The 9,275-nt window shown below is 35.0% G+C and overlaps 1 long non-coding RNA gene across 1 annotated transcript; it reads left to right on the forward strand.

Moving 5' to 3' along the window:
- The first annotated feature begins 1,161 nt into the window (after positions 1-1,161).
- On the forward strand, positions 1,162-6,116 carry LOC141362994 (uncharacterized). Its single transcript, XR_012368520.1, has 2 exons — positions 1,162-2,486; positions 5,559-6,116. It is a non-coding gene; the product is annotated as an uncharacterized lncRNA (long non-coding RNA).
- The last annotated feature ends 3,159 nt before the right edge of the window (positions 6,117-9,275 follow it).

Here is a 9,275-nt window from a genome sequence, read left to right on the forward strand (position 1 = left end):
GATTTTCCTCCGACCACCCACCAAAAAATTCCAGACAAAATTATCTTCTGTTTTTTGAGAAACACCAAGGTCTTGTGATAATTTAATAGAAGTCCAAAACTACATAAGTTTATAAAAGGGATTAATGCAAAGTCATTTAGCACATTCTTTTACACCACTAAAGAGTTTTTCTGCATCAGTGAAGTGTTTATTTTGGTGTGCATTTTAAACATTTACACCTTCATAACTGAAATGATGAGAATTACTGTATATGGGAACAAAGTTTCATCATCGCTCCACTACAGCGTGTGCGAAGTCTAGTAATATACATAACAGCAAAAAGTTTTATTGTGGAGGAGGCATGCAAATATATTTTTACAGACATTCATATGAGAATAGGGCTATATTCAATTTTAATAATATGGACTCTCCTATTAGTGAAATTTAAGTGTACCTTATTTACATTAATAGTACATTACAAATGTATACATGTATAATATAAAATGTTACTATACATACTGCTCTCTTTGGTTATTTTTACATTTGTGTTGTTTCTCCCTAAATAATAGATATCTTTACATTACATTTACTTTCAAAATTAACTTGAAATCTTAAGGATATAAAATAATGTATTTTAGGAATATGCTTTCAGTGCATTGTTATAATGATAGCTTTAAGGATACAGTTAAAGTCTACTTAAAATATATTTTAAAATAAAGATCAAATCTATTTACTTTAAAAATTGCACAAAACTTTCAAAAGGTCCTCTAAGAAATGTAATCCAGTCCAGATGCAAATGTTCAATTAAATTCAATTCAATTTTATTTATATAGCGCTTTTCACAAGTGTTAATTGTTGCAAAGCAGCTTTACATGAGAAGATGTAGAGGCGAACACAGAAAATCAATAGATAATATAAGAAGTAGAGATAGCGGTTAAACCGTACAAGCGAGCATATTAATAATGTAATGTATACAGTAAAGTGCTAAGTTAAGCCAAAGTTGGCTGACTCTCCCTGGGACGAAAAACCCCCCTAGGAAAAAAACCCAATGGGAAAAACTCCTAGAAGGACAAAAACCCTTGGGAGGAATTAATATATATATATATATATATATATATATATATATATATATATATATATATATATATATATATATATATATATATATATATATATATATATATATATATATATATATATACGGTAGGGATAGGAGGCGGGTAAGCGAATTAAACTGGTTTAGCCGGTGGTTGTGGTCTGAGTTTGCCAGCAATATCTAATGAAAGCAAGGTTTGTTTCATGTTTTGGCTAAAACAAATGATTTCTTTATTTTTTTTGGGGGGGGGGTTATTATATGCAGCCAGTTATATAAAACATGTAGGCTACTTTAAGATTTGTATAATTTATTTTGATTTGTTAAAATTTAATTCATAAATTAGATGTTCTGTAATAATTTTTACATCAGAATATCAAATATTACAAACACTCTTTCCACTGGCTACCAATTGAAGCGCATGTCAGGTATAAGTCACTACTGCTCCATTACAGAGCTTTCTCTGGCTCTTCCTTTAGGAGTCCAATCAGCCACATCTCTTGCTACATTCAAAACAACAAAAAACTTATCTTTTCCCAATATACTTGACAAGATGATACTGACTGTAGACACATCCCTTCTTCTATGTAAAAACAACAACAACAATAACCACTAACTAACTCCTTTTCTTTCTCAACCGTTATTGTTTCATAATTGGGAAAACTTGTAACTTGGTAACACCTCTTGTATTATTGCCTTCTTATGACAAATTGCTTGATTGTTTCCTCATCTTTGTAAGTCACTTTGGATAAAAGCATCTGCTAAATGCCTAAATGTAAACATATCCAGAGCACGTAATCTTCTGCAACGCCCAAACACACGGAACAGACACTACCATCTCTGGAATAGCCGAAGAATTTTAATCCTGTCCGAATCGATTCATAAAATCACAGACGTCGTGGGGGACATGTTGAAATGCAAACATCGTTTGGAAACGAATCCCGTCCAAATAGTGCTATTGAGACAGACAGCTTTTATATCTACTGTAATGCAAGGATCTAATATAATGTTACACATCACATATTTTCCCCCAACAGTTAATCAAACATTTACTTAAAACATAACCGATTATGACTGTGAATTCTTGTGAAAACAGCTATTTTTAAAACAGCAATTCTATATATATTTTTTTAAATTGGGATCGTGTGCCTGTGTGCATACAGATATGTAAGTCTTGTAGCTCTTAATAGCTCTTTAATCATCAATCAGGTCCTTAACTTTATCTCTCTCTTTAAATAACTATTTTAACATAAAGAAAGCCCTGCACTTTTAATTTTTACTTCCTTAATGTTTTAAAAACAAAACCAAAATCTCAGACTATACTCAGATTCAGATCTATTAGTTAAGCATTTAGGATGGTACACATTTTAGAAAACGATAATTTTAGATGTTTATTGATTATTTACTGTCTAAGGCATGGGTCTTCAACCGGGGGTCCGCGGCCCCCAGGGGGTCCGTGACGGAACTGCAGGGGGTCCGCCAAATGATGTTTAATGACAGGCTATTTTTTGGTTAAAAACGTAAAATATATGTACAAAATGTTACATGTCCCCTTTAAGTTGTGCACGTGCGTGGCCGCATAGGTTTGAAGGCGCGCGTTCAGTTTAGCCAGCGGACCAAAATAAAATATCTAAAGATTATAAATGTCCACTCAGGAAGCAGCAGTAGCGACAGAAAAGTCATCAAAAAACAGGTAAATCTTATGTGTGTCTTTCTTTCAGAATGTCGTTTTAGAATCATTGCGACATGTTGTCTCATCTATATTTCTGAACTTGGACGGCTGTTTCACGCGGTTCAGATTTAAAGCGCTAATTCAACAGGCAAATTACACCACACCGCGCCTGCATTTTAAACTGTGACAAAACTATCGCTCGATTTTAAAAATGAATGAAACACGCGCCGTGATGGTGCTTTGTGCAAGATTCATAGTCAGGTTGAAATCCGCCTTTCAAAAAGTTGCCCCAAAGAGATGCGCTCGGACTCGTTGCATGTTCTCCTGAGTCTGATATGAAGTAGAGATGCGCGGATGGGCTTTTATTTCATCCGCAACCGCATCACAAAACTCATCATCCGTCCGCCATCCATCCGCACCAACGTTTCTGACCAGTTTTCAAAACCGCACCCGCCCGCCATCCGCTGACTGGGCGATGCAAGGTGCTGCTGATGACAGCCGCTGCTGATGACAGCCGCGATACTAGAAAGCCCTAGAATATAAGCAGTGAACTCAGGCTATGTTTACATTAATGCGTTTATCCTTTAAAATACGTTACTTTTGCTACGTTTACGCCTTTCATCTACATCACCGTTTTCGACCCTCATAAACGGATTCGTTCGTCAACGCTGCAGACCCTGTTTTAGTTTAAGAAATCAGACGTTGCGCTGAGTGTAAATGTAGATGGAGTCTTATGTAAACAAACAGCTGGTGTTAACGTGACAGCGCATCATTTTCAAAGTAAAAATTATTTTATTCAGGTAAATGGAGGTTTGCAACGGAGGTTTTGACAAAAATAGTAAACCTCTACCAACCAGCTATTATAAATGCTATATCGGATTGTTTTAACATGGATCATAATGTCTATTTTATATTTATGTTTGAGTATTGTTGGGTTTGAATATTGTTGTAATGTTTTTATGTTTTGTTTAATTTTAGTTAGCTTATTACGAAAGATGGACTGTAATTTTAAACGCCATATAGGGCGTTGTAAAGGCCAATATAAAGGGAGAATTGTAATGGGTCAGACATTATTTTCGAGTTTAATTTAAGTTTTGTTTTCTACTTTAAAATGAATTTCGTTTCAGATAATTTGTCTCTTAATTTTAATCGATGTTTTGTTGATAAGTTTTGTGAATATAAATTAATAAAAACAATAAACTCAACGTCATTAATATTTAATGCTCGTTTAGCTAGCGAAGGACGTGCACGGACCTCGCACACATTTAAAAATTAATGCAATAAGCATTTCTGTAGGCTAAAGCTATACTTCACCTCTTACTATGTTTGATTGAAGTTTGCATTTGCTGAAATTTATTTTTGCTTCAAGTTCGTTTAGTACTGTTCACTTGAATGCTTTCTTAAATCATAAAGACCAGTCTCCGATCGGCGCACATGACATGGGACAAAAATAAATAAATAGCCTAAATTAAACGCACAAATTACATAGTCTGCACTGGTATCATCCTGATTTACCACTTTGTAAAACTTATTCCAGGCAACCCTTTTCTGACCTTTTATTTCCTTTGTTTTTAATTCTCATTTTTTTGAGTTTGCCACGTACCTCCTTCGCCGGCGTTGATGAGAGCTGTGTCAGAATGCGTCCTCATTTCTCTGCGCTGTTAATGATAGAACGAATGGATCCTTAACATGCCGAGGCTATCCCAAACAATTAAAACCTTTATTAAATAAAAGTGTATTTAGAAAACTTTTTCTTGTCACTGTTTTAGTATTATAAGTTATGTTTTGTGTTAATATTATTTGGTTTATGTTGCGTATATTTCTAAGGTTGATTATTTGATATACTGTTGTTGAATAGTTTAATCTACATCAATGTGTCATATTTTCTAAAATAAATTCATATTTTTCTGATTACATATTTATTTTAATAAGTCAGAAATGTCTCCGCTGTTTATTGCTGACAGGCGCGATGGGCGCAACTGGGGGCGCGTGCAACAGGTGACCCAAATTATGGGTCCTCTGAAGGCTAGACCGTCTCATTTCAGTTCTCTTCGCGAACTTCTGAGCCTGCCACCTTGATAGACATAATGCTCACCTTTAAGGTCGTATGCTTTGAAGAACAAAGCTAATAACAAGCAGTCGATCCGCCACCCGCCCGAATTTAATTAAAATATTATTTTTCGTCACGTCATCCGCCCGATCCGCGGTTTATCCGCGGAGTCCGCGGCTGTAACCGCCAACCGCGCATCTCTAATATGAAGCTATGCAGAAAATAAACCTGCGTTACTCAAACTCGTGATGATGATACACGAGAAAGGCAACAGACCTCAAAATTATAAAGTAGCACAACCTCTATCCCCAGCAGAATAGAGAGTCTTTGTGCCATTCACCATGATCAGTCATCTTTATAAACTGAACGCCTTTGTCCAATTCACAATAAAATGAAAATATATTACACTGCAAATACCTTAAAATAATATTATTTTATTATTATTATTATTATTATTAATATTATTATATTAATATAAAAACAAAATCTATTTTAACAAAAAAAATAATGCATGTTAATATGGCTGTGTGACAATATGGTTTGTTTCTATTTATAAAACAGTTCCAGTCCTTGATTCTAATTGATCATCAGTTGTACTTTACTCCACTTTGCGTTGTGCCTAATACGAAAAGGCAGCCTCTCGTACCTTACTGCTTACTTAAATATCTCTGTTTTACACATTTAGTATTAGGGGGTCCCTGCTCCATGCCTCTCTCATCTAAGGGGTCCCCGACCCAAAAAACGTTGAAGACCCCTGGTCTAAGGCTGCATCTCAATTTATCCAATAGAGTCCTAGGCCAAGGGTCAAATTGTGAAAATTCAACTTGTTATTAGTTAAAGTGTAGTTAAAATGAATTTATGTTAACATGTTATTAAGGTGTTAATTTTGACAGCCCTAATATATATATATATATATATATATATATAAATAATAGAATGCATACTATATTATAGAATTTAACAGAGCTGCACATTGTTGCTGGGCAGTCATCAATGTGGCAGCCTGAGGATGGGCATCAGACGGATCGGTGGTCGGTGGTCAAAACAAACCAACTGCAGTTGCGTTGAAAGTAATTGGAATGCATAACCAAAAAATGAGATTTCTGAACAATTAAAAAAACGGTGGTTATCTCGTTTTGCAACGAAACTCTTCATTTATTATAATGGATGTGTGGGTGCTCGGTTCCTGTCAAGCTAACTATTGCGGCATAAGTATGTTTGACTTTGTATTTTGAGAACCACCGATGTAGAAAACAGGAAAATGCTTACCAATGGTCTTTACTAATGAAAAAACGGACATGGCACTTGTCTTTTGAAGACACCATACACACATAAAATCAACAATAAAAACCTGACTACAGGTGGAGTGAAATGGAAATCCATAAAATGTGGAAGCAGTTTCATGTGCATCTTCATTGCATTTACTGTACAATACTCTTCAGACATTTTTCACCCAAACCAACTTATACAAGAAAAGCATCATAAGCAGAATTGGGAAGTGCAATTTATTTTAACAAAATACATGCATTTTTATATGAAACATAGAAGGAGGATAGGAAAATGTTGAGAAGAAGGGCAATTGATGCATAAAGAGGAGTGACTTTTTCTAATTCATTTATAAATGGTTTAAAACATCTAGATTAAAAACATTATTATGACAAAACAACAACATTATGAAAGTGTCTCCTTAATATCCTGATGGATTAACAAGTCGGGATTAATCCCTTAAAAGTTGGTGAGTGAGCCTGAACCCTAAACTAACCATAACCCCCTGGTTGTCTTGAGCTTCTGCTTTCACCACTGATGGCAAAGGCTCATTGATCAACATAAATTAGCCCTATAGCCCTCCACACACAAAAGTGTGTCTATAGTGTCAGTATAAACTGAATATTTGTGCATCTATAAGTACTAGACAGTAACAAAAGTTTTAAATAAAAACCCTTCATTTTCTTTAAAAATAAATCAGAAATAAATTTCTTATTAAATCCTTACAGTTCACTAACAGGCTTCACTTAAATGGTTAATTATATAAACAGACTTTTGTAAATGTGATATTTATTAAATATATAATTTGATAATGATTTGAGACATTGCCCCTAAAAATAGTATAGACGGTACCAGTTGAAAGACATAGTAAACACATTTTCATTTGACTTAATCTACATTACAAATAATCAGCAGTCGCATAACATCAGCTAAATACACACTTTTTCTTAACATTAGGCTATTTAAAAAAAATATAGATTTAGAGGAAAACAAAGTACTTGCAGTGAGACCCCGTCCGAAGTCATAATGGGTCTGGTTAAACTCTACACTATTGACTAGATTCGTGACCTAATTGCGCAACACCAGTCCTTGCTGTGCTATATTTATAATTATTCCATATAAGAACAGTCTGTTTATAACTTTAAGGGTCATAACATCATTGCTTAACGTGATTCCAGTTTACATGCAGTGACCACTAAGCCAATAAAAAATCTGCAATGTTATTTTTCATTTGGATGGATGAGCTATTTTAGTCTATATCTGGACATGCGTCTGTAAGTAAGATTTTAATTTCATCTGCTGTGGTAAAAAAACCTGCCAAGTTTGTTTTTTAAAATAAAAATATATTTTTTATAAAAATAAAAAAATTAAAAATCTTTTTTTTGCATTGTAAAATCATGAATGTGCCTTTAACATGTACGATGGGAATATAAGGAAACAGCATAAAGAAAACACTGAGATTTTACTTTGTATGGCAAAAAAGAGGATTCCTAAAAACATTGCATTTTGTTGAATGTAGGAAGTTTCAGTACATCAGTCTGTTTTATAACATATGCTTAAACTGGTAAGTGATGAGTGTCCAAAAACACAATAACAAAGTAATGAGTGTCCTAACCCACACAAACATAAAAACAGAAATGGATGAACTTCAAAGCAAGTATTACTGTTGCCCCCAAAACCAAATACTAGTGGCAAGGTTCTACTCAAAATCATTTGAAAGAATATGCACTGAACCTAAGCCATTCTTCTTCTTCTGCTTATTTTTATTAAGGTACATTAGGTACATTAAGTTAATAAAAATAATGAATAAAGACTGTAAGAATGTTTATATCACTGGCATGCAGTATTAAGCGAAAAAGTAATTGAATAAGAAAACCATGCTGTCTTCCACTGGGAGTGCAAGTTAAACAACATGATCATATGCAGCTGCACAGTTCTGCTGAGCGCTCAGTTATGACACTATGTAAAAGCAGCTCCTGACTCCTGAGGATTCATAGTGAACTGGCAGAGGTGAGATACTTAATTTTTCCATTTCCTTTGTCTATGAGGAATACCTACTGTATGTTCGAAAGCAATACAATTATTCTCCAATTTGTAAATCATTTTCTCTTTTAGAAATCTTAAATTCACATCAGCTCTCTTTCCCCTAGGGTAATTCAAGGTACAATGCCAAAAGTTATCGATTTATTTTAGTTGATTTTAAAAACTTATCTTTTCCATCAATTTAATGGTGCTATAATAACACTACAATTAGGATTAAAGTTTGACATATCCATCTGTATATCAATAACATTAATAACTTGGCAAACAAAAAACTACAAATGTAAATATTAGTTTTTAGTCAGTCACTACGATGTCATGTTGTGACCGACGAATTGGGAACTTGCTAGAAATATCAATGAACTTCGAAAAAGTACTAAACGCCAATGAACTTGGCATGCAGGTATTTGCATCTGCCACCACCACCCCGCAGCGTGGGTATGTAAGCAGTAGGTGCACATTACCAAATCAGCATTTTTTGCTTCAAAAGCAGGCAGTATCTGCTACTGAGAAGCTACTCTGCTCTACAGGAGTACATTGTTGCTGAAGTTGGTTGGACTGACAATACCACAGCGGGTGCTTGCAGTTTCCACCTCTTTCTTTTTATTTGAGTGTGTGCATTGCCTCTCCCCTGTGTGCATCATCAACAAAGCATCTAAAGAGTGTACTTCCTCTAAAAGAGTAACACAAGTTGAATTTTTGTCATTTTTGTCTTCTTATGTTGTGGAGATTTGCATCTTTTTAAAGATGGCATTTTGAAGGTGCAGCACTGGATGCGGGAAGTACATGGATCCTAATGATGGTCATGAGCTCTGTCTCTTGTGCCTGGGCCTCGAGCACGCTGAGGGTGCATTTGTGGGGGGTTCGTGTTCTCACTGCGAGGGCATGACTCTCTTGGATCTGCGGATATGGGATTCATTCCTCCTATGGTTGTCTATTATGGTTGTCAGCAGAAATGAAAAGCAGAGGATGTCCCATTGGATTGTGGACAAAATTGCCCTTGCTTACAAAAAGCAGGGCATTCCATGCCCTCTTACGTTGAGAGTGCATTCTACAAGAAGTGTAGCATCATCTTGGGTATTGGCTCGTGGTTCCTAGCTAACAGACATTTGTAGAGCTGCTGGCTGGGCAACACCTAACACATTCACTATATTCTATAGTGTTTGTATTGAGCC

This window comes from Misgurnus anguillicaudatus, unplaced genomic scaffold (genome assembly GCF_027580225.2).
Source record: "Misgurnus anguillicaudatus unplaced genomic scaffold, ASM2758022v2 HiC_scaffold_31, whole genome shotgun sequence".
NCBI lineage: Eukaryota > Metazoa > Chordata > Actinopteri > Cypriniformes > Cobitidae > Misgurnus > Misgurnus anguillicaudatus.